This window comes from Malania oleifera, chromosome 8 (assembly GCF_029873635.1).
Source record: "Malania oleifera isolate guangnan ecotype guangnan chromosome 8, ASM2987363v1, whole genome shotgun sequence".
NCBI lineage: Eukaryota > Viridiplantae > Streptophyta > Magnoliopsida > Santalales > Ximeniaceae > Malania > Malania oleifera.
This window is the reverse complement of record NC_080424.1, coordinates 100,869,876-100,894,280: the sequence shown is the minus strand read 5'-3', so window position 1 is coordinate 100,894,280 and position 24,405 is coordinate 100,869,876. Positions and strand designations below refer to the sequence as shown.

The window sequence follows — 24,405 nt, the reverse complement described above, 5'->3', positions numbered from 1 at the left end:
ATTGCCCCCCAAATCAAAATGAAGAAATTTTTCTAAATGAAGATCATAATGCCATAAATGGTGCTATTTGGGATCAAATCGATGGATTAGCCACCGATGATGAAAATGAGAAAGAAGCACATCCTTCCTTCATGGCTAACGAATAAGAAGATAAAGTAAGTTCGGATGAGGAAGATTATGCACCTTCATATGATGAAATTGTGAATAGTTGTGTTAAATTATTTAATGAATTACTTTTAGTAAAAAGGAAGAATAAAAATGTTGAAAAAGAGCTTGCTTTGTCAAAACAAATAGAATTTTCTTTAAAAGAAGAAAATGAATCCCTCAAAAGGAAAAATGAAGAGTTTGTTTTAAATTCTCAAAAAGAACATGAAACTTTGAAATAAAAGATTGAAAATTTGTAAGGAAAATTGTCAAAATCCAAAGGCAAGGAACTTTGTCTTTGTTCTATCTTGAAAGAAGACAATTGCACTTTAAAAAGGGAAAATGAGGAGCTTGTGGAAAAAGCTCAAAAAGACCATGAAATTCTTCAAGGGGAAGTAGGAATTTTGAAAAATAAAATTAAAAATATTTTGAAAGAAAATATTCTCTTGAAAAACAAAGTTGAAAATCATGGTAAAATCATAAGAGGAAAAGAAAACATAAATAAATCTTTAGACGTTAAGAAAAATAATGTTTCTAAAAAGAATTCAAAATCCTCTTATAAATCACAAGGTTATGCCTCAACAAGCAAAAATAATGCAAATAAGTCAAGACCCTCAGATGAAAACAAGATTTTTCTATATTGTGAAAGAAATGGTCACGTTAGATATTTTTGCTCATTTAGAGGAGTTAGAGGTAAAGAAAAAAAAAAAATGGAATGGGTTGTGAAGAAAAATCCATTGGGACCCAAGGAGAAATGGGTACCAAAAGGAAATACATGAGCTCTTTGAATTGTTTCCTTAGGACCTAGGATTAGGAATTAGGTTTATGTAGATTTAAACCCCACCTAGGTAAAAGTATTTAATGAGTGAAAAATCTCAAATTTTGAATTGTTTAAATTACTTTGTTGGGAACTTTTGAAAAAACATGCCAATATTGATGTTTAAATTATCAATTGGTTCCTTTTTGAAAATGTTGGCTATTATTTATGGGATAAATAGCATGTGCTCCAAGTTTATTAAATGGAAATACCTTGTTTTTCTCATATAAATTTTTAAGGTTTTGAATTTAAGTTCAAAGACATGCTATGGTAGGTAAATCCATCTCTTATGGAAAAGAGATGTATTTCTTAGTCACATAATTCATTTTGATGATATATGCTCTTGTTTGAATACATAGTAGAATATCTAAACATAGCATTCATGAATTGAGTTTTAGTAAAAATAATCATAATAACAAGTGGTATTCAAATGAAGTACTAACATGTAATATCTTTATAACATATGTTTTGAATACCTTCCCTTTAGTGGCAATTTAGGAGAACATGTCTCCTAGAGCATTATTAAGTTAAGTCTAGTATACCCCTAATGTTCTTTGCCAAGTAGTAAGGACATACAAGCTATGCTTAAAGTACAAGTCATCTTGGACTTAGGACTATTTACCTCTACTTGGGATAAAGTAGCATGCACACCCTCACAATCTCTATAGTTAGGCTTGTCCTATAGGATTCGTAAGGAATGCAACAATATTTGCTATTGTGAAACATTTGACATCATTCCTCCAAAATGCAAGGCAAAGGGACTGAAAAGGCCTATTTTTGGGAAAAAGGTAGAAACTTTTAATTTCTGATATGAAAAACTTAGGTGTTGAATAAAGATTCAGGAGCATGCTATAGTAGGTAGATCCATCTCTTATGGATAAGAGATATTGCTTAGTTACATAATCTATTTTTTAATGATATATGATTAAAATTTAGAAACATAGTAAGTACATCTAGACTATAAGCATATTTTATCCCTCCATAAGAAGTTGATTGTTAGGAAAATTAATTATAACAACATGGACACTACGGACCATCCAATCCTAAATTCATCTTTGAATATGAGTCATCGCTGAGAAATCAAACTAGTAAAAAGTTTCTAAAAACAATCTCTAGTGCTTACCAAAAGAGATCCTATCATGATCATTTAGAAATATCTACCTAGGGATTCTTAGTTATATTGACTCGAAGATAGAGTATTCCCTCTATGGTTGATTTAAAGGAAACTTCTTAACCTTTGTTAATGCAAAAGCATTTCCTTCCCCAAAAAAATGCTACCATAGAAAAAAAATACTCCAAGACCAACTGACACACTTACCATGCTTAAAATCACAAGCATGAATTCTTCATAGGAAAAATGTCAATTTTGATTGCTTTGGAGCAATTTACTGCATTGGCAAAACAGCTCTCGAGTTATACTCAAATATGATAAGCATCCCCTACCAAGGGATGTATGACTCATTATTTGGATGCAAATAAAACCAAAGTAATTCAAGAAGAGGTTTTATCAACATTGGAATTATCTACCTCTTATCTTAGATTTACTTTGTTGAGATATTTTCTCAACAAAAGCTTCAAGTGCTCAACAAAATTCTAAGGAAAATTCAATATCATATATTAGAGCTGCTAAACTGCCACATAATTCAATGTCCCTCACCTTTAAGAGGAAAATTTGTCCTCTACAGTGGCAATAATGGAAGCTTCTAATTGACAAGTGATGAACTGACTAGATCTTATCCTTAACTCACTTGAATTAGGTCAAGCATCACTTTGAGAATCAAAACTACATATATATCCAAGTCAATAGGATGAAAAGAAATTTTTTGAATAAACTAGAAATTCATCTTATCATTACCTCAAAGAAATAATGGGTTCTCAAAATAAACAATCATTCTTATCTAGGCAACCCACACCCAACCATGAGCATCAATGTGTTTGTGATATGCAATTTGGTTTCAAGCATTCACAATTTTATTTATTTATTTTTTTTGGTTGACAGAAAAAGAAGAAAGTTTCTTCTTATACTCTTATTCATCCATTATTGAATTATCCTTTAATATAAGAGTATTCTACCATATTTTAGTATCAGCTCTCCATATTTAACAAATGGTAATAAACCTAAGAGATCATTATTCACGAATAAGTCAGTAAGCCAATCTAGGCTTTTTCTAATATTATGATTTAGCACCCAAAATTTTAGTATATGCGTTTAGCACATACTCACCTCACCACCATGGAATCTTAGATTAAGGAGGAGAAATCATTTTTAGGTAAAATAAATTGTACCTCTCTCTTTTTGATGATGATCAAAGGGGGAGAAGATATTTTGGTGTCCTCTTTGTCTCTTTGTTAAAAGAATGTTGTGTGGTGTTATGTGTGGAGGAGAAGTGAAATGCAAGTAAAATGCTTACTTGTTTTATCTTACATGAACTTTCTATTTTATGGTATGCATGTTTAATGATCTAATAGATATGAAATATATAGTTAAATATTTTTACACCTCATATGCATAAAGTAAGGCGGAGCATATTTTAGTACCATTCTAGAATATGCATAAATTAAGGGGGAGCTTTAAATTTCACCCTATAGGAGAATACCAATGGTTTGCCATCATCAAAAAGGGGGAGAATGTTAGCTTTAGAGACTATGTGAGTTTAATTGCATTATTTTGATGATAACAACCCATTAGTGGTTCTAGGTAAGCTTATCTTTACATATCAAGCCATGATTAGTATAAATATAAATGCAAAGATTAAGTAAATTAGTAATACGTTAGACATCATCAAAAAGTGGGAGAATTTTAGCCTTAGTGACTATATCATCATTGTTTAATGTGTTTTGATGATATTAACCTATATGTTGTTCCTTAGTGGCTACATCATCATTGTTTAATGTGTTTTGATGATATTAACCTATATGTTGTTCCGAATGTTTTCCTATCTTTGCATATCATGTTTACTATAGGTACTCGTACATGAATTATTGGATCAAAGGCAAAGATCGGACCGAGTAGACGTTAAGAAGGAAAGATCAAATGGACACGTACTCGGAATGACCCAAGCACAACCAAAGGAAGCTTAATTGTATAATTATTTGTAATAAAGGTTGTGTGAGGTAGTATGTTTTGTAACTCTTGTGAGTATGTTTCTTGCATGATTTCTGAGCAAGAGTTGAGCAAAGCACATGCATACTAGGACACATAAGTTTATAGGATTGCACTAAAGACATAAACACAAACTCACCTTTCATAGCTTTCTAAGTTAAAACAAGAGTTTGTCAAATGAATCCTAAAACTCAAATATGTTTTCAAAGGGACAAGTTTTTAACATCTTAGTTTTAAGAACATTTTTATACTTATTACCGATTGTGTTAAAACAAGTTTAATGTCCTAAAGGTTCAAAGAAAGTCAATTATATTTACAAGAGGACATACTAAGCATATAAGATATCAAAATGGGTTTTCAAACGTGTTTTATTAATTAAAATATATTATATTCAAAAGGAAACTCATTTGTACAAGTTTTAATCTTCATTAGACTAAATATATTTCATATACTTTTTTCCAAGAATGTTTGAGCCATTAAAATACTTTTTGACAAGGAAAAACAAAGTAATCGTCACTGCCGTAGTGCAGTCTTGAGTCTTGAATATTTTGCGGTATTTTGGGCATAACTTTTTCCAAAAAAATTCAAATGGGATGATCTTGGTGTCCCTGGAAAGTTAAGACAAAATTCCACAACTTTCAATTTGGTGACTTTTTCTAATTCAGGGACCTCGTCAACGAAATTCAGATTTCGTCGATGAATTCAACGGGCAAAAGCGCTCCAACGGGCGAAAAACGGATAGTTTGCCAAATAAAATATTTTTTCTTCCCCCAACGGCTACTTAACGGCTCCTAAGGTTCTTGGGCTATAAATACAAGCTATTAGACTTGTATTAACATGGTTTTGAAAGTCTTTGATCATTGTTAGTAAAAAAACATCATTTTATACAAAACCTAGTACATTGCATATTAGTTCTTCATTACATGTGCTCATTCTCTCTTACTCACTTATTGTGTTTGATTCAATTCTTGAGAGATTAGTGTGAGGTTTGAGTTGTAAATCATATTTGCTCATTGTAAAGAGCATTTTTTGTAATCTTCCATCTTCTTGTGATAGGTTCTTTGTGAATCAAGTTGTAAGGTTCTTTGTGAACCGAATCGGTAAAGGCTCTTTGTGAGCGGTAGGGATTTGTTCCCAAGTTTGTAAGACTTGCTCCGCTGTGGAAGGAGTGATTATAGTGGATTGTGGAATCCTTGGCTTGGTGCTAAGGCGTGGACGTAGGCTTGGTGTCGAACCACGTAAAAATATCGGTGTTATTCTTTCTCTCCCTTACACTCTTTATTTTATATCTTGTACATGATTTATATTTATATTGCGATATAATTTCTTGTATCTTGTCAAGAGTTTTTATTTTGTAGAAAAATACGTATTCCTCAAAAGGAGTCTATTCACCCCCCCCCTCCAGACTATATACTCCCGGGCTGAGACTTCTAACAGTTCAAAATCTTAGTATTTTAATATCATGCAATATCATTGTCAAAATATTTGAAAATAAAAAATTAAAAATAAAAAACATACTAAAACCTAAGAACTACTAATGCGTTTGTTAATATTTCAGCAACTAAAAAAAACAAACAAAAAACAAAACCTATTTGAAATCATGTTCAATTTTATCTTTAAACTAAACAATAATTAAAAATATTAATAAATAATTAAAAATTAAAAAGAGTATAAAATGAAAAATATTTTAATAAAAATTAAAATTAATTATAATTATTCCATTTTCAACTCACATTTGAGTATTGCAAGAACAATTTTATTGTACATAATAATTGAAAGTTGGTTAAATTAACCTTTTAAAAAAACGTATATTTTTCAAAAGTTTAAAAACTTTATAGATATAATTTTAATTATATTATAAATTTATATGACCTTTTATTTATGTCAAATAAACAATTTTTTTAATTGAAAATAATCAGTTCTATTCATTGAAGTACTATAGTAATAAGTTGCTAAAATAAAAGAAATTCATAAATTTTTTCTCAGTTTTTATCAAAATTAGTAAGTAATAAAAAAAAATAAAAAAAAAATTAATAAAATAAATAAATGTAAAATCTTAAAATTTTTTATTATATAATAAAAAAAATTAAAATTGATATGAAACTGTAACGACCTGAATTTAAAAAGGAAATTCGAGTAAAGAGAGAGGGAAATAGAAACAGAAACATAAGGAGGCCGTAGACTTTATCGACAAACGCTCCGCGTTCGTTAACGACATTGCATTTTGGAAGGAAAAGAAAAGGGAATGGAAACGAAATAAAATAAAAGGAAGCTGCCAAGCTTCGTCGATGAAGACAAGGTTTCGTCGACGAAGTCTTAAAGGATTTCGTCGACGAACACAGGGCTTCGTCGATGAGAAAATGCCGAAAGGGGTTTCGGAGCTGACTGAATTTCGTCGACGAAATCCCCTAGTTGAAATCCAAGATTTTTATCATTTTCCTCCGGGCTCTCTCTCTCCTCTCTCTCCTCTTCGGCTCTCTCACTCTCTCTCTTCGATTTTGGACTGGTTTTACGCTAGATCGAAGATTTGAGGCTACCACGACGCTCCTGGGGAAGTTCCCTGCAAGTTTGCCAGAGTGGATCGTCGGGAAAACGAAGTTGGAAATCATCCCAAAGTTGAGGTAAGGCTTTTTAAGCCAAATTAGACTTTATCGTAGTTATAGGAATTGACGTACGTATGAAAATACTGATGATTAATACTGGGAGTTTTGAGTTTCAGGGTGTTGATCAAGAAGTCATACGAGGGTTAGCCTAAGATTTTAGGGAGCTTTCTCAGTAGCCAGGTAAGGGAGTAAACTAAAGTAGTTCTTTTCCATGCAAACTATTATTGATTATGAGTAGATTTATTTTCAGAAAAACATATGATATATTCGCATATTATAGATGAAATGTACGTTTGGGAAATACTGTTATTATGATGAAACGTATATGTATGTATGAGACGATAGAAAAGCACGATTTTAGAATATGAAGTATGACTTTTAATAGAGCATGTGTGGTATGAATATTATTTTACGTGAAATGAGATATGATATGTATGCTTTTACGTGTAAAACACATTTTCAGGTATTTTGGAAAGACGAGTTATGCTATATTGAGTTTGACGAATATATGATAACAGAGTTATTTTTAGAATGTAAATACCTGAAACGATTCGGCACGAGGTCGTATTGATGGTATCGGCATGATGCCGTATTTATTATACTATCAGCACGAGGCCGTATTTATTATGCTATCGGCGCGAGGCCTTATTATTATGTTATCGGCACGAGGCCGAATTTATGTTATTGGCGCGAGGCCATATATATATTTACTATGATTTTGGCACAAGGCCATACATATGATTTCTGCGCGAGGCCGTATCTATGTTTTCGGCACGAGGCCGTGTTGATGTTACGTATGTTCATGTATTATATATTATTGCAACCAAGATGTTAGTTTAGTTTAGACCAGGAGCTCGATACCGTAGCTATTGGTAGATTTTGGCATGAGGCCGTATTAGTGCTAACCATTCCACGAGGGAATGGGAGATGGATAGTCGATGTGGCTTTCAGTAGAGTGTGGATGTCCATCTGGCAGTCTGGACTAGGATGCAGCGGGCCCATCGTACTTACAGACATAGTTGATTCGGCAGTGGTCGGCCAGCCATTGTCGGGTCCCGTCTTCGGGCTGCACAACCCGTCATGGGGGGTAATACATGACATTAGCTAGCTATCCATCCTAGGTTGATTTTCAGTATTACAGTTATAGCAGATATTTATGTACGTTACGAATTATTAGCATATATGAAAATGTATGATTATCTCAAATGATATGACGAATGTTCTCCGACTTATGGAATGTACAGTATATGTAGAATTGCACTAAATATTCATGTTGCCACACAGCTGTATTTAATTTACTCTCTCTTACTGAGAAGTGTCTCACCCCCAACATTATTAAATTTTTCAGGAGCCCCAGAGAAACTAGCGGGTCAAAGCCGCCGTTGAGTTAGCGAGATTACCCGTGAGAAGGATAAGATTTTGTACTAGGGTTAGAGTTATTTTTTGTGACCCTAGAGATATTTTGATGTATATGGATATGTACAGAAGAACAGTATATTGATGTTAATAGAAAGCTCTGGTATTATGTTTTATGGGATGAATGTATGGATTTTTTATGATTACTGCTACTAGGTTTTTCGCTGTGTATGACAGGTGTCCCCGTTACCCATGGGTTCGGGTTGATTTTTGATTTATTATGTTGTATTTTATGGAGGGTCGCTACATTTGGTATCAGAGCCTAGGATACTAGGTTCTGTAGACTCTAGAGTGCAGCAGTAATAATACCAGAGTATAGGATAAGAGAATTTGAGATCTGGTTTTGTAGTTTAGATGCAGGACTTCCATGGTGGTTTGTGTGATTTTCCTAGGGTGACGACTTTAGGAAATTCATTGTAAACTATCGTCAGTTTGGGTATCTAGGTTGCAGGATTGAACCTTGAATTGAGATTAGGAGAGATGAATTAAATAGGAGAAAATAGCATATGAGTTGAGTGATACACATAGGAAAAGAGGTTTTGAGTTAAGTTACCTGTTTTTCAAGATGGACCCTGGTGGCAGTAGTGCCCACACCAGTGGGAGTGAGGGTGTTGGACCCTCAGGCATTGCGGGTAGTGATTCAGATGCAGTCTTACGCAGCGTAACACAACAGGTTATGGCAGAAATTGCCATGAGTTCGAGAGAACAGGGTGGTCCATCTGTAGGCCACGGTAGCACGATTGAAAAATTTATTAAGATGAGTCCTCCAGCTTTTTCAAGAGGGACAGATCCTGCAGTTGCAGAGAACTGGGTACATAAGATGGAGAAGATATTTGTTGTACTGCAGTGTTCAGAGGAGCAGAAGGTACTATTTGCCACCTACAGACTGACTGTAGAGGCCGAAAGATGGTGGTCGGTAGTGAGACTTTTAGAGCAGCAGAGGATCATACCTATGGAGATGACGTGGGAACGGTTCAAGGATATTTTCTTTGATAGATATTTTCCAGCCTCTTCTCGGAAGACTAAGATTTCAGAGTTCCTGAATCTGAAATAGGGACAATTGTCAGTACAGCAGTACACGGCAAGGTTCATCGAGCTATCTCGCTTCGCCCCGTACATCATTCCAGATGAGACGAAGAAAGTACGGCAGTTTGAGAGAGGTTTGAGAAGGAAGATATATAAGCAGGTATTGATTCTGAAGTTGCAGGATTTTGTTGAGCTAGTGGACCGAGCCACTATAGCTGAGATTGGTGATCGGTTGGAGGCTGAGGAACAGAGACAGAAGAAGAGGTCTACACCTTATGGTTCTTAGCAGGGGGGTGGACGTGGTACATGGAAGAGGGGTGGCTATTATAGAGACCGGAGATTAGAGACCGGGCATCGCGGTTTCCAGGGTGCACAGCCATCACCAGTTTGCTCATCTTGTGGGAAGAGACACCTGGGGGAGTGTTGTACAGAGCAAGGTGTCTGCTATAGATGCGGGGAGCCAGGGCATATGATGAGGGAGTGTCCGACACAGACTAGTACAGTTCCTGCTCCTAGACCTGCACGAGGAGGTTACCAGGCACCACAAGGAGGCCAGAAGAGGAATACGGCCCCAGCCAGAGTTTTTGCTTTGACGCTGAGGCGGCCGATGATGTGGTGACAGGTATTGTTCATATGTTTTCATTTAAAGTTATTGCACTTTTTGATTCTGGTGCCACACATTCTTTTGTGTCCTTGGAGTGTGTAAAATTATGTGGAGTAGAAACGTTACCATTAGATGTTGAGTTATTTGTGGCAACACCGATCGGGTTAGCGGTGAGATGTAGTAAGGTACTCTGTGGTTGCCCAGTTGATGTTCAGGGGAAGATTTTATCTGCTGATTTGGTGGTGCTGGATATGTACGGGTTTGATATTATTTTTGGCATGGATTGGCTAGCGACTAATTATGCTATTATCGACTGTCGTGCTAGAGAAGTGATATTCAGACCTCCAGGGAAACCAGAATTTAAATTTATAGGGTCACGAGTGCAGTCCTTACCTCAGATGGTCTCCGCAGTTCATGCGAGGAGACTGCTCTAGAGTGGCTGTCTGGGATTTGTGGCTTTTGTGAAGGAAATGTCAGAGAATGAATTGAAGCTTATAAATATGCCTGTAGTGAGAGAATTTACAGACGTGTTTCCAGATGAGTTACCAAGTTTGCCGCCTGATCATGAAGTAGATTTTTCTATTGATCTACTTCTAGGTACAGTGCCGATTTCTAAAGCACCATATCGAATGGCGCTGGCAGAGTTGGTGGAGTTGAAAGACCAGTTGCAGGATTTATTAGATAAAGGCTTCAAACGACATAGTGTATCCCCGTGGGGAGCTCCTGTTTTATTTGTGAGGAAGAAGGACGGGACTATGAGGATGTGTATAGACTACAGAGAGATTAATAAAGTGACCATCAAGAACAAGTATCCTCTACCCCGCATAGATGACTTGTTTGACCAGCTCCAGGGTACACGGGTATATTCAAAGATCGATCTCAGATCAGGTTACCATCAGGTGAAGGTGAGAGCAGAAGATGTATCAAAGTCAGCTTTCAGGACCAGGTACGGGCATTACGAGTTTCTTGTTATGCCGTTTGAATTGACGAATGCTCCTGCGGTATTTATGGACTTGATGAATAGAGTCTTCCACCAATACCTAGACTAGTTCGTAGTTATTTTTATTGATGATGTACTGGTCTATTCGAGGAGCTATGAGGAGCATGAGATACACTTGAGGTGGGTTTTATAGATGCTCAGGGAGAATAAGTTATATGCCAAGTTCAGCAAATGTGATTTCTGGCTCGAGAAAGTTGTGTTTTTGGGGCATGTCATCTTAGGAGACGAAATTTCTGTAGATCCTAGTAAGATTGAGGCAGTGATGAACTGGGCTAGACCGAGGAACATTCAGGAGATCAAGAGTTTCTTGGGGTTAGCTGGTTACTATCGTCATTTTGTCGAGGGATTCTCAGCCTTATCAGGGCCTCTGACACGACTTACTAGGAAGAATGCTAGATTTGAGTGGGACGACAGTTGTAAGTAGAGCTTTCAAGAGCTGAAGCAGAGATTAATCATAGCACCGGTGTTGATCATCCCATCTGGGGGTGAGGGTTATACCATATACAGTGATGCGTCCTTAAAGGGAATTGGCTGTGTGTTGATGCAGCATGGCAAGGTAGTAGCGTATGCATTTAGACAGTTGAAAGAGTACGAAAAGAACTACCCTACCCACGATCTTGAGTTGGCTGCAGTAGTACACGCACTTAAAATTTAGAGGCATTACCTATACGACGAGCAGTGCGAGATCTTCTCTGACCACAAGAGTTTGAAGTATTTCTTCATGCAGAAGGAGTTGAATATGAGACAGAGAAGGTGGTTAGAGCTGATTAAAGATTTTGACTGTACTATCAGTTACCATCCAGGGAAAGCAAATGTGGTGGCTGATGCACCGAGTAGGAAGTTTGGAGTATCAGCGTTAGCAACTATGGAGATCCAGCGTCTGATCATGATGGACCTGGAGAGACTTGGCATTGAGTTAATGGAAAGTAACACCCCAGTATGTATTGTCAGCCTAGTAGTACAGCCTACTCTGCAGGAAAGAATTAAAGCTGCCCAGAAGGAAGATCCAGAGTTAGTAAAGGTGATGGATAAAGTGCAGAGTGGTCAGGAAGAGGAATTCGGCATCTCAGATGATGGAGCTTTGCAGTTCCGTTCTAGACTGTGTGTTTCTGCTGATGTTGACATCAAGAAGACCATTCTAGATGAGACTCACAGATCCTTGTATGCAGTTCATCCCGGTAGTACGAAAATGTACAGGGATTTGCAAGAGTTTTACTGGTGGAGCAGAATGAAGAGGGAGATTGCCGAGTATGTAGCCCAGTGTTTGACGTGCCAGCAGGTAAAGGCTGAGCACCAGAGGCCAGTAGGGCAGTTGCAGCCGTTATTTATCCCAGAGAGGAAGTGGGATCCTATTTCTATGGACTTTGTTTCAGGGCTGCCGTCGGCATTACATGGCCAAAATGTCATTTGGGTGATTGTTGACCGGTTGACGAAGACCACCCACTTCATTCCTACCAAGATCAGCTATTCCCTCAATCGTTTAGCGGAGATTTATGTTCAAGAGATAGTTCGTTCTCATGAGGTGCCTGTATCCATTGTGTCAGACCGAGACCCACGATTCATGTCACGATTTTGGAGGAGCTTGCAAGAGGCTCTAGGGTCTCAGTTATAGTTCAGTACGGCATTCCATCCTCCGTGCATGTGTACTAGACTTTGGGGGTAGTTGGACGCAATTCATGCCACTGGTAGAGTTCGCATATAATAACAACTACCAGTCCAGTATTGATATGACACCATTTGAGGCACTATACGGTAGGAGATGTAGATCTCCTTTACATTGGGATGAGATAGGTGAGCGGCGAGTTGTGGGACCAAAGCTAGTACAGCTGGCATATGATAAGGTTCGGCTTATTAGGGATAGGATTGGTGCAGCACAGAGCCGACAGAAGAGTTATGCCGACAATCGCCGTAGGAATTTGGAGTTTGACGTGGGTGATCACGTGTTTTTGAAGATAGCTCCGCTGAAAGGAGTTATGAGATTCGGAAGGAAGGGTAAACTTAGCCCTAAGTTCATTGGTCCATTTGAGAATTTAAAGAAAGTGGGACCGGTGGCCTACAGGCTCGCTTTACCACCTTCATTATCCAGAATTGACGACGTATTTCACGTATCGATGTTGAGGAAATACATCCCAGATCCTCCTCATATTATCAGTTATGATGAGTTGGAGCTTAGTGATTTACTGGGGTATGAGGAGGTACCAGTACGTATTCTGGATAGGAAAGTACAGGAGTTACGAAACAAGAAGATTTCTCAGGTAAAAGTATTGCGGAGAAATCATGCAGTAGAAGAGGCTTCTTGGGAGTCTGAGGAGCAGATGAAAGAGAAATATCCACAATTATTCCCAGAAGTTTAAATGTAATCAGAAAATGTGAGTAATATATAGTTTTTTTTATAGGTACGTGTATGGTTTTAGTAGTGTAGTATTTTAGTTTTGGGAGGAGTTTTCTTTTATATATGTAATCTCCCAAGACTTGAATTGTAACCACGGTATTCCTCCGCCATAAGTGAGGGTGAGTAATAAAACGAGTAGACAATTTTTCCTAATAAGGGATGATGAGTTATGTGAATAGTAAATTTCGAGGACGAAATTTTATAAGGAGGGAAGGATGTAATGACCCGAATTTAAAATGGAAATTCGAGTAAAGAGAGAGGGAAATAGAAACATAAACATAAGGAGGCCGTAGACTTTGTCGACGAACATAGGGTTTCATCGACGAAGTCTTAAAGGATTTTGTCGACGAGAAAATGCCGAGAGGGGTTTTGGAGCTGACTGAATTTCATCGACGAGGAGTGGATTTCGTCGACGAATTCTGTGAAGGACTCGTCGACGAACACAGGGTCTCGTCGATGAAATCCCCTGTTCTATAAATAGTTGAAATCCGGGATTTTTATCATTTTCCTCCGAGCTCTTTCTCTCCTCTCTCTCCTCTTCGGCTCTCTCACTCTCTCTCTCTTCGATTTTGGACTGGTTTTACGCCGGATCAAAGATCTGAGGCTACCACAACCCTCCTGGCGAAGTTCCCTGCATGTTTGCCGGAGTGGATCGTCGGGAAAACGAAGTTGGAAATCATCCCAAAGTTGAGGTAAAACTTTTTAAGCCAAATTAGACTTTATCATAGTTATAGGAATTGACGTACGCATGAACATACTGATGATTAATACTGGAAGTTTTGAGTTTCAGGGTGTTGATCAGGAAGTCATACGAGGGTTAGCCTAAGATTTTAGGAGGCTTTCTTAGTAACCAGGTAAGGGAGTAAACTAAAGCAGTTCTTTTTCATGCAAACTATTATTGATTATAAGTAGATTTATTTTCAGAAAAACATATGATATATTCGCATATTATAGATGAAATGTACGTTTGGGAAATACTGTTATTATGATGAAACGTATATGTATGTATGAGACGATAGAAAAACACGATTTTAGAATATGAAGTATGACTTTTAATAGAGCATGTGTGGCATGAATATTATTTTACGTGAAATGAGATATGATATGTATGCTTTTACGTGTAAAACACAATTCAGGTATTTTGGAAAGACGAGTTATGCTATATTGAGTTTGACGAATATATGATAACAGAGTTATTTTTAGAATGTAAATACCTGAAACGATTTGGCACGAGGCCGTATTGATGGTATCGGCGCAATGCCGTATTTATTATGCTATCAGCGTGAGGCCGTATTTATTATGCTATCGGCGCAAAACCGTATTATTATGTTATCGGCACGAGGCCGAATTTATGTTATTGGCGCGAGACCATATATATATATACTATGATTTTGGCATAAGGCCATACGTATGATTTCGACGCGAGGCCGTATCTATGTTTTCGGCATGAGGCCGTGTTGATGCTACGTATGTTCATGTATTATATGTTATTACAACCAGGATGTTAGTTTAGTTCAGACCAGAAGCTCGGTACCGTAGCTATGGGTAGATTTTGGCATGAGACTGTATTAGTGCTAACCATTCCACGAGGGGATGGGAGATGGATAGTCGATGTGGCTTTCAATAGAGTGTGGACGTCCGGACCAGGGTACGGCGGGCCCATCGTACTTACAGACATAGTTGATTCGGCAATGGTCGGCCAGTCATTGTCGGGTCCCGCCTTCGGGCTGCACAACCCGTCATGGGGGGTAATACATGACATTAGCTAACTATCCATCCTGAGTTGATTTTCAGTATTACAGTTATAGCAGATATTTATGTACGTTACGAATTATTAGCATATATGAAAATGTATGATTATTTCAAATGATATGACGAATGTTCTCCGACTTATGGAATGTACAGTATATGTAGAATTGCACTAAATATTCATGTTGCCACACAGCTATATTTAGTTTACTTTCCCTTACTGAGAAGTGTCTCACCCCCAACATTATTAAATTTTTCAGGAGCCCCAGAGAGAACGGTGGGTCAGGGCCCCCGTTGAGTTAGCGAGATTACCCGTGAGAAGGGTAAGATTTTGTACTAGGGTTAGAGTTATTTTTTGTGACCCTAGAGATATTTTGATGTATATGGATATGTACAAAAGAAAAGTATATTGATGTTAATAGAAAGCTCTAGTATTATGTTTTATGGGATGAATGTATGAATTTTTTATGTTTACTGCTGCTAGGTTTTCCGCTGTGTATGACAAGTGTCCCCGTTACCCACGGGTTCAGGTTGATTTTTGATTTATTATGTTGTATTTTATGGAGGGTCGCTACAGAAACAAACCAAAATTAAAAAATATATATATGTCAAATACTTAAATAATTAAAAAGTTAAATTTAATATATTTATTGAAAGAAATTGAGTTCTAAAACACAAATTTTATTAAATTAATGAGTTTTTTCTCGATTTAACTTTTTTTTTTATAAATATATATTAAATAATACCCCATTCTGGGAAGTATTTTTTAGAATGATTATGACATAATCTCGCTACTCGGAGTAACGAGATTTCCTACGTGTATGACCTTTTACAAATCTCGCTATTTGGAGTAGCAAGATTTGGTTATCACGCATTTATACTAGATTTGGTTGCCATTTAAATCTCGCTATTTATATATCTTCGTACATAATTTATTTAATTTACACCTATAGCCAATTCGAATTGGTCGAACTGGCGGACTACTATAACTAACATCATATGTTCCGGTTATGGTGTCCCCCCTATGTACAACAATTCTGTTACCGAAACACTGTTTGAACATCCTGCCATTTAGATCGGTGCTCGGGAAATAAAAAAGCCCTACACAAAACAAAATTGTATGTATAAGTGATACGTCTTACTTATAGTAATCAAGAATTTCACTAAGTTTAGTCATCTTATAACTTTATTATGATCATTAAACTCTCTTATAGCTTTTAAACTTTTGAGTAGATTTTGGAGTGTCTTTATTTCGTTAAAAAGATTTCAGACCTTAGATTTGGATTTCGATGTATTTGAGTAATTTTTAATATATACATTACATTTTATTTAAATCCAATGCAAATTCACATTCAAATATAAGGTCTCTCCAAAGATAAGGTAATAATATTTTTTATCATAAAAATATATAATTTATATATGCATGTCAGAATGTTATTTAATTAAGTATAAATCACTTCATAAGTTAGGAAAATTCTTGAACTTTTAAAATATACTTAGGATCTTTTTTTTTTTTTTATTTCATAAGTTCTGGTGATTTCTTAGGTTAACAATCTGATTACTCAACATTTAAATAAGGAATATAGATAGTGTGTTATTTAATTATATTTTATTAATAATTAATAGGTTAATAAATAATATAAGATTATTATATTTAATTAACAATAATCTTGTTATTAATGTATATTTACAACATATTACTATGATATAATTTAAGATTAAAATGAATATTACTAATTTAATTCAACATATTAATTTATTTAATGTTAATTTAATTAATAAATAGTTCTTGTTCAATCCAGAATTGAATTAAAATAACTAATATGTCATAATATATTGGTACATATATGTGTTCGTACAGTTGCATGCATACATGATTCGGAGCATTATCATTACTTTTTTCTTTTACATAGTAGTCTGTTTTTTTTTTTTTTTTTTTTATAATTTTAAATGTGTTTAAAAATATAATTGCAAATATATATACTATTTAAATATTACCTTTTTAAAAATTTATAATAAATTATTAACATCTTCAATGAAAAATCATATATTTAAAAACTTAATAATAACTAATATATCATAATACTTAGTAAAATAATATACAGTCATTCTTAATTATATTTTGAATAAAAATAATGATACTTTTATAATTAGAAACTTAAAAGTTAATTATTGTAATTTTTAATGCAGATTTAATTATTTTCTATTATTTAAAATAATATAATATCATTTAGTAATTAACAATAATCTTATTAATTAAATTAGTATTTATAATTTGTAAATATTAATTTAAATTAATAAATAATTCTTATTCATCATTACATAAATTAAGTTTCATGTAATAATTAATATATAGCAATTTTTAAATATATTTTGAATGAAATTAATAATACTTTTACAATTAGAAACTTAAAAGCAAGTTATTTTAATTTTTAATGAAATTTAATTATTTTCTATTATTTAAAATAATATAATATTGTTTATTAATTAAATTGGTATTTTTAATTTTTAATATTAATTTAAATTAATAAATAATTCTTACTATCATTACATAATTTAATTAAGTTTCATTAATAATTAATATATTATAATATATAATAAAATAGTATATCACTATCTTCGATTTTTAAAGTTCTATATATTACATGCAAGATTGGAAGTACTTTCATATATAGAAATGGCTACATCCATTTTCGAAATATTTTTTTTTTAAACTATGTCACAACCTTTGAATACACTACCTTTTTTTTATTATTATATATATACAGATTTCGAAAAATTCCTATAAGAGTATAATTTTTTTTAAAAAAAGTTACAATTTCAGCAACAATAATTAAAATTCATAATTATTTCCTAAAAATTAATGAAAAATGTTGCTCACATGGAGTAGGTAATGGATGAGTACAAATATACTTATCAAATGGGCCTGACAAGTGGGCCATTCAGTTACTTCAGCCCAGACAAAAGGAATCGCCGAGCTGCCATCCTAGATCAATTTAGGTGCATGTGGCCATGCGGCGCGTTTGGCTTTCTCGAAAAATCAACTCATCTATAAAATTAATTAATTGCAAAGTGAAGGTTAAAAGAAAAGGTAGTGAGTTATAAACCTTTTGATTAAATTGACCATGATTTGTTAAAAATAGATAAAAAAAAGGTTTAAATTAATATGGTGAAGTTTGGAAATATTATTATTATTATTATTATTATTATTATTTATTTTTGTACTTATGATTGTTATTATTATAATAGTAATATATATTACATGAAAAAGTGTGTAATATTATTATTATTACAAGTTTACAATAGTATGATAATTAGTGTTATTGAAATTACTAAGATTAGGATATTGATATATTATGCTATAAATTATAATCTTGAGTTTTGAAAATATTAACTAGTTAGATAAGTATTATATTTTTTAAAATAAAATACTAAGAAAATAAAATAACTTGGGTCAAATGTCCACTTTGTAAATTATGGATCAAGTTAGATTTAGAAAAGTGTGACAATGCACCATGAAAATAAATGATCATTAAAGTATTATATTTTAATACAATTTTTTATTATTATTATTTTTTTAAACAAATCAAGTTTATTTAGAATATATTTATACTTGCATGTAAATGGTTTCATTCATTAAATATGACATATAATGAAACTTAAATATTAATTAAGTTCCATCATTAAATGGCCTGCGAAGAGATTGGTGGCATTCGCAATCATAAAATCCTCCACGAAAGTTTCATCATTGAATGGCCTGCGAAGAGGTTAGTGAGTTAAAAAAACGCACTGATAGTACAGACGGGGAATCGGAGTTGGCTACCCCCTACTACGCCTACTGCGGTCCCTATACTCTCCTATCCTACCCTACGCCCATTAATTAATTATTCTTCGGACAATGGAGGTAGCTGGAAGCCTGGATGGATGCATGCCCTATGTTCATATGCAGATTGAAGACTCCACCTCCCACGCACCTACGGCTGACAAATCTGTCTCTGCAACTGCAATCCATTGATAATGGTATGTATCGCAACAATAGTTCAAAGCCTACACGCGCTCCCACTGCATGCCAAATGCCAAATGCCAAATGCAAATGCCCAATGGACCAACCCTACCCATGACGATGCATGCTCATCCCTTCTTCCCTGAAGCTTCCACCACTCCATTTCCTAACTTGTCTTCTGTGCCACGCTTCTTTGACTCTTCACTCGTCTTTAGCCACTCTTTCAGATCAACCCTTTTTCTTTCCCTTCATTTGGTTCAAATTTGATATTTTCTAATAATAAAACTTAAATAGTGTAAAAAACTCTTTAATTAGAGGAGGATGAGTGCTCACTAATTTCCCACCCATGAAAACAAGCTCACGTAACTCACCGGCCATGGCCATTTGAACACTCCACTCAATCCAAATCTAAACTCACCCCAGGCAAATTAACTCCACGATGGAAAACTACTTCCTCTTCTTCCTACTCGCCCTCCCAATCTCCCTCTTCTTTCTCCTCCACCCGCACCGCCGCAACAGTCGTCCGCCGGGGCCTCCCGGCCTCCCCCTCATCGGAAACCTCCACCAGCTCAACACCTCTGCCCCTCACATCCGCCTCCACCGCCTCTCCTCCAAGTACGGCCCCCTCATGTCCCTCACCCTCGGCTCTGTCCCCGCCGTGGTCATCTCCTCCGCCAGAGTCGCCAAAGAAGTGCTCAAGACCCACGACCTCGCCGTCTCCGGCCGCCCCTCCATGCTCGGCCAGCAGAAACTCTCCTACTCCGGCCGCGACCTCTCCTTCTCCCCGTACGGCGACTACTGGAGAGAAGTCAGAAAGATCTGCATGCTCCACCTCTTCAGCACCAAGAAGGTCCTCTCCTTTCGCTCCGTCCGGGAGGAGGAGATTTCCCGCACGCTCGAGAAAATTTCCGAACTTTCCTTTTCCTCCAAACCCGTGAATTTGAGCGAGATGATGATGTGTCTGACGAATTCGATTATTTGTAGGATTGGGTTTGGGAAGAGGTACGAGGAGAGCAGGTTTGAGGAGCTGCTAAACGAGGCGCAGGCCATGATGGCGAGTTTCTTCGTGTCGGATTATTTTCCGGTGGTGGGGTGGTGGGTTGACAGAGCGAGTGGGCTGTTTGGGAGGCTGGAAAAGAATTGGAGGGAATTGGATTTGTTTTACCAGAAGGTCATTGAGGAGCACCTGAACCCTGAAAGGCCCAAACCGCAGGAGGAGGACATCACTGATGTCTTGCTCCGCCTGAGAAAGGATCGGCTATTTGCAACTGATGATTTCACTCTTGATCATATTAAAGCACTGCTCATGCTATTCTTTTTTAAAATATTAATTTTTAGCTATTATAAAGTATTGTGACTTGAGAAGTCAAAGAAGTAATTATTAGTTAAATCAGATCTACCACATCATAGGAAGATTAACATAAAATCAAGTAGTGACAACTCTTACATGAGACTGACTAAATCATTTAAAAATGTTTTTTTTTTCAAAATAAATATAAAAACTCATGAGTTGTCACTGTTTTATTATGTTAGTTTATAGATTATTGTGTTTCTTTTCTTTTCTTTTTTATTTTTTTGTCTTGATTCGTCTAAAATTTTATCGATTAGCAAGTCGTATATTTGATTCAAAAACTTAAACTATTAGGGCAAATTATAATTTTTTAAAATATATATACCTAAAAACTACCAAAATTTGTAGATTGAAAAGATCAAATTCAAGATTACATCTAATTTAAGAGTCACCTTGCATATTTTTGGAGAGGTATTTCAGATTGTAGTATTTCAAAACGAACATAGATATGGATCATATGTTTGAGACTTGCATAAATATGGGGTCTATATACCCTTGTGTCTATTTGGAGCATAGCCCATGATAAAAATACTTTCATCATTCTTTTCTTAATTTGATTATGAGGAGAGGCATATATATTTGGTGCATGCTCAAACTCTCAATCTTGGGGTTAATTACTCAAATCTTACGAGCATAATAAAAACTTATATATTCAGACAATAGAGTGGGTTCAGAAACAAGTTTTATAATTCCAAAAAAACTCACTGCTGCATCTCAAGTCTTATAATTAATTAAAAAGATACAGTATGCATCCTCATTAATTAATCATCTTATTCTTGTTCTGCAGAATGTTCTTGTCGCTGGAACAGATACAAGTGCAGCTTCTGTAATTTGGATAATGACACAATTAGTAAAAAACCCTAGAGTGATGAATACCTCACAAAAAGAACTCAGAAATTCAATAAAAAGGAAAAATCTGATAAACAAAGACGATCTTCAGAAACTTCCTTACCTCAAGGCTGTGGTGAAAGAGGCATTCAGGTTGCACCCCGTGGCTCCCATGCTTGTTCCTCGAGAAGCAATTAGACGTGTATGAAATCAAACCCAAGACCATAATTTTAGTGAACGCGTGGGCCATAGGAAGGGACTGCGATGCTTGGGAAAACCCAGAAGAGTTCTTGCCCGAAAGATTCTTAGAAAGTTATATAGACTTCAAAGGACAAGATTTTGGATTAATACCATTTGGGACCGGTCGGCGACTTTGCCCTGGGATGCACCTTGGAGTGTTAGCTGTCGAGCTCGCACTCGCCAATCTTCTCTATTTCTTCGATTAGGAGTTGCCGGAAGGGATGAAGCAGGAAGACATTGACATGGACATGATTCCTGGCATTACCATGCACAAGAAAACTCCTCTTCATCTCATATCTAAAAAGTATTGTGTATGAATTAATATATACAACCATGTGGGTAGTAGTAAGCATTATCAATATGCAAAATTCGACTTCCAAGTCAATCTTATGTACAATTCGCTTGTAGTGGTTACTACATTGTCATAAATTTAATAAAGGGCTCCTCCCATATTTTGTAATTTTATGTTCATAGTACGTATGAACAAATTATTGGCAAGAAGATTTTATTTTCTTTTTAATCAGCCCACAACACAAACATATGTTATAAGTCATAATATATTAACACTAATAGTGGTAGAGGTAGACCATAATTTAAGTACATAAATTAAGAGGGTCTATTTAATATTGTTTCTAATTTTTTTTTTTATTCCTTTTTCGTACTAAACAAACATATTATTTAAATTTTCACCATATTCCGTAGGTTTATCAACATTTGATTGAAGAAATGCCCATTTTTGGTATCATTTTTATTTTTATTTTTTGTTTTCATTTAGGTACATACATTGAACAAACATATTTTTCAAATGATTACATGAATTTAAAATTTAATTAAAATAAAAATATTTATTTTTCAATTGTATGTATAGTAAGATTGTTCTTGTAAAGTAAATTTTGAAACATAATAATTAAGTAGATAATTAAAATATATTTTATTTTATCATCAAGTACTTTTAATATGTATTCTTTGAACATTATTATTTTAATAATTTTTAAAATTATTATTTGATTCAAGGAAAAAAAACGAGCATTTGTTCACTAGTTTTTTTTTAATTTATTTTAGTTTCATTTTTCGGTTTAATATTTTGGAAGACTTCAATTTTGGCTGCAAATGTTCCCGATACTACTGCTCAAAAGTGGACTTGAGAAAGCTTGGGCCGACGATTCTCACAAGAATTGAAAGTATGGCTAAAGACTATCCAATTTGAGGCGTTGTTCCTGTTGCATTTGATGTCCTTAAGGCTGGTGTCTACTCTTCTCAACGTTGTTCCCGTCATGGCCTACAAGTTCTGTTTAGAAATTTATGTTAGTGGGAATTAGGTCACTCAATCCAGACTTGTCATGGTTACAGACGCCGTGCCTAGAACCAGCGTCAAGAATGGATCACTGGTGGCTTGAATGACATACTTGTTCCGATAGAAATATTTCACCTACAGTCCATCTTCTAACTTGTTCTTGCAGTTGTTCAGCACAAGCATGTGTTATAAGCCGTAATTTTTTTTTTTTTTTTTTATAATCAGTTTTCTAAATTTATATAAATCCAAATTTGAGACTCAGACTTTACGCAGCTAATTAACAGTATTGAGGGACGGAAGGCCCTAGATTCAATTTTTTGAACTTGAATTTCTTTTTTTAAATAATAATCAGAATGACTTATTCGTGATTGAAATCAAAATCAAAGCATGAATTGAAAAAAGACGAAAAGAGCCTATAGCTTCTAAGGGAGACTGATGGAGCTGGGTGGATATAATGGGACACTAGCTATATATATATATATATATATATATATATATATATATATATATATATATATATATAATTATCAATACATCACAAGCGCAGTGCAAATGGGTCCAATGCTATGCTAAGTCATCACGCCTGCAAGTTGTGTTAGGACCGGAGGAGCCTATGGGTGGGCTTGATACATATGGGTGAACACCAACTTGACCCAAAAGCTCAAGCTATTTGGATCTTGGGTCCATCCATCTATATAAGCACCTATCATCAACTTTAATTTTCCAATGTGGGACAAGCTCATAAGTGGAATTCTCAACAATCTCCCCCTCACTTGTAAGTTCCAGCTGCTCCCCCTTGAATGGAAACCGTCTCCCTTTTGGGACAATTCACCAACAGTTGCTCAAGTGGACCTTACCACTGGTGCCTTACGTGCATCAAATTGCATTCCACGTGCCTCTGAACCAAACCTACCTCTCATGTCTTGACCCTATTCAGATCCATCTGCAGCCTAGATGATCCTTATTGGCCTCAGCCACACACTTGGTCCTCCAACTATTAGCACGTTAGGAGAATTAGCTTCCCGTCTCAATTTTTACGATGTCACTCACCCGTTGGCTCTGATACCACTTGTTAGGAACTTGAGAGCATCCAGAAAGATGTGACACCAGAAATTTAATGTCGTTTGGTCAATATCGACCTACGTCCATGGAGCACACACCAAATATTCACTATTTCACCGAAAAATTACAATTCTCACACTCTCTCTCTCCCTCTCTTCTTCCTCTTTCTCGTCTCTGCTCTCTGACTCTCTGAGCTTCTCACTGTACTATTACATTTCTCAGCTATAGAGCTGGAATTTAAAACACAATTAATACATAATCAATCAAAACATGGGAAGTTACAATGAAGAGATAAAATGGAGATAAATGCACCGTATTTTCCAACTCAGCTCCATGAATGGACCGGGTCTCCAACTCAGTTCCAACTCCGGGCTGTCTTTTGGCTCCAGCTACAATAATCTCCCACTTGGAGACAGAGACGCCTCCTCAACCAGTATCATGAATAAATGATGTGCTCAAAATATGTCTTCGGGCATGAAGACTAACTGAAGTTGAACACAACTTCAGTTTCTCTATAGTAACCATCTTCTTGTCTGCTCGATTCCTATGCACTAATCTGATAGATGTCAGCTTCACAACTGGTGCAAAGATGCCGGTGTAGTCAATCCCTTCCTTTTGTTTAAAGCCTTTGACTACCAACTGAGGCTTGTACCTTCTGGAGCCGTCATGCTCCTCTTCGATTCTATACACCCACTTGTTGTAAAGGCCTTTGGGAAACTCAGCTAGTTCCCACTTTTTGTTGGAGGTGAGGGACTTCATCTCATCCTTCATCC

At 35.6% G+C, this 24,405-nt stretch overlaps 1 pseudogene; it reads left to right on the top strand.

Annotated features, from left to right (window-relative positions):
* Window positions 1-19,296: 19,296 nt before the first annotated feature.
* LOC131162860 (6,7,8-trihydroxycoumarin synthase-like) lies at window positions 19,297-21,593 on the top strand (annotated as a pseudogene).
* Window positions 21,594-24,405: the final 2,812 nt, after the last annotated feature.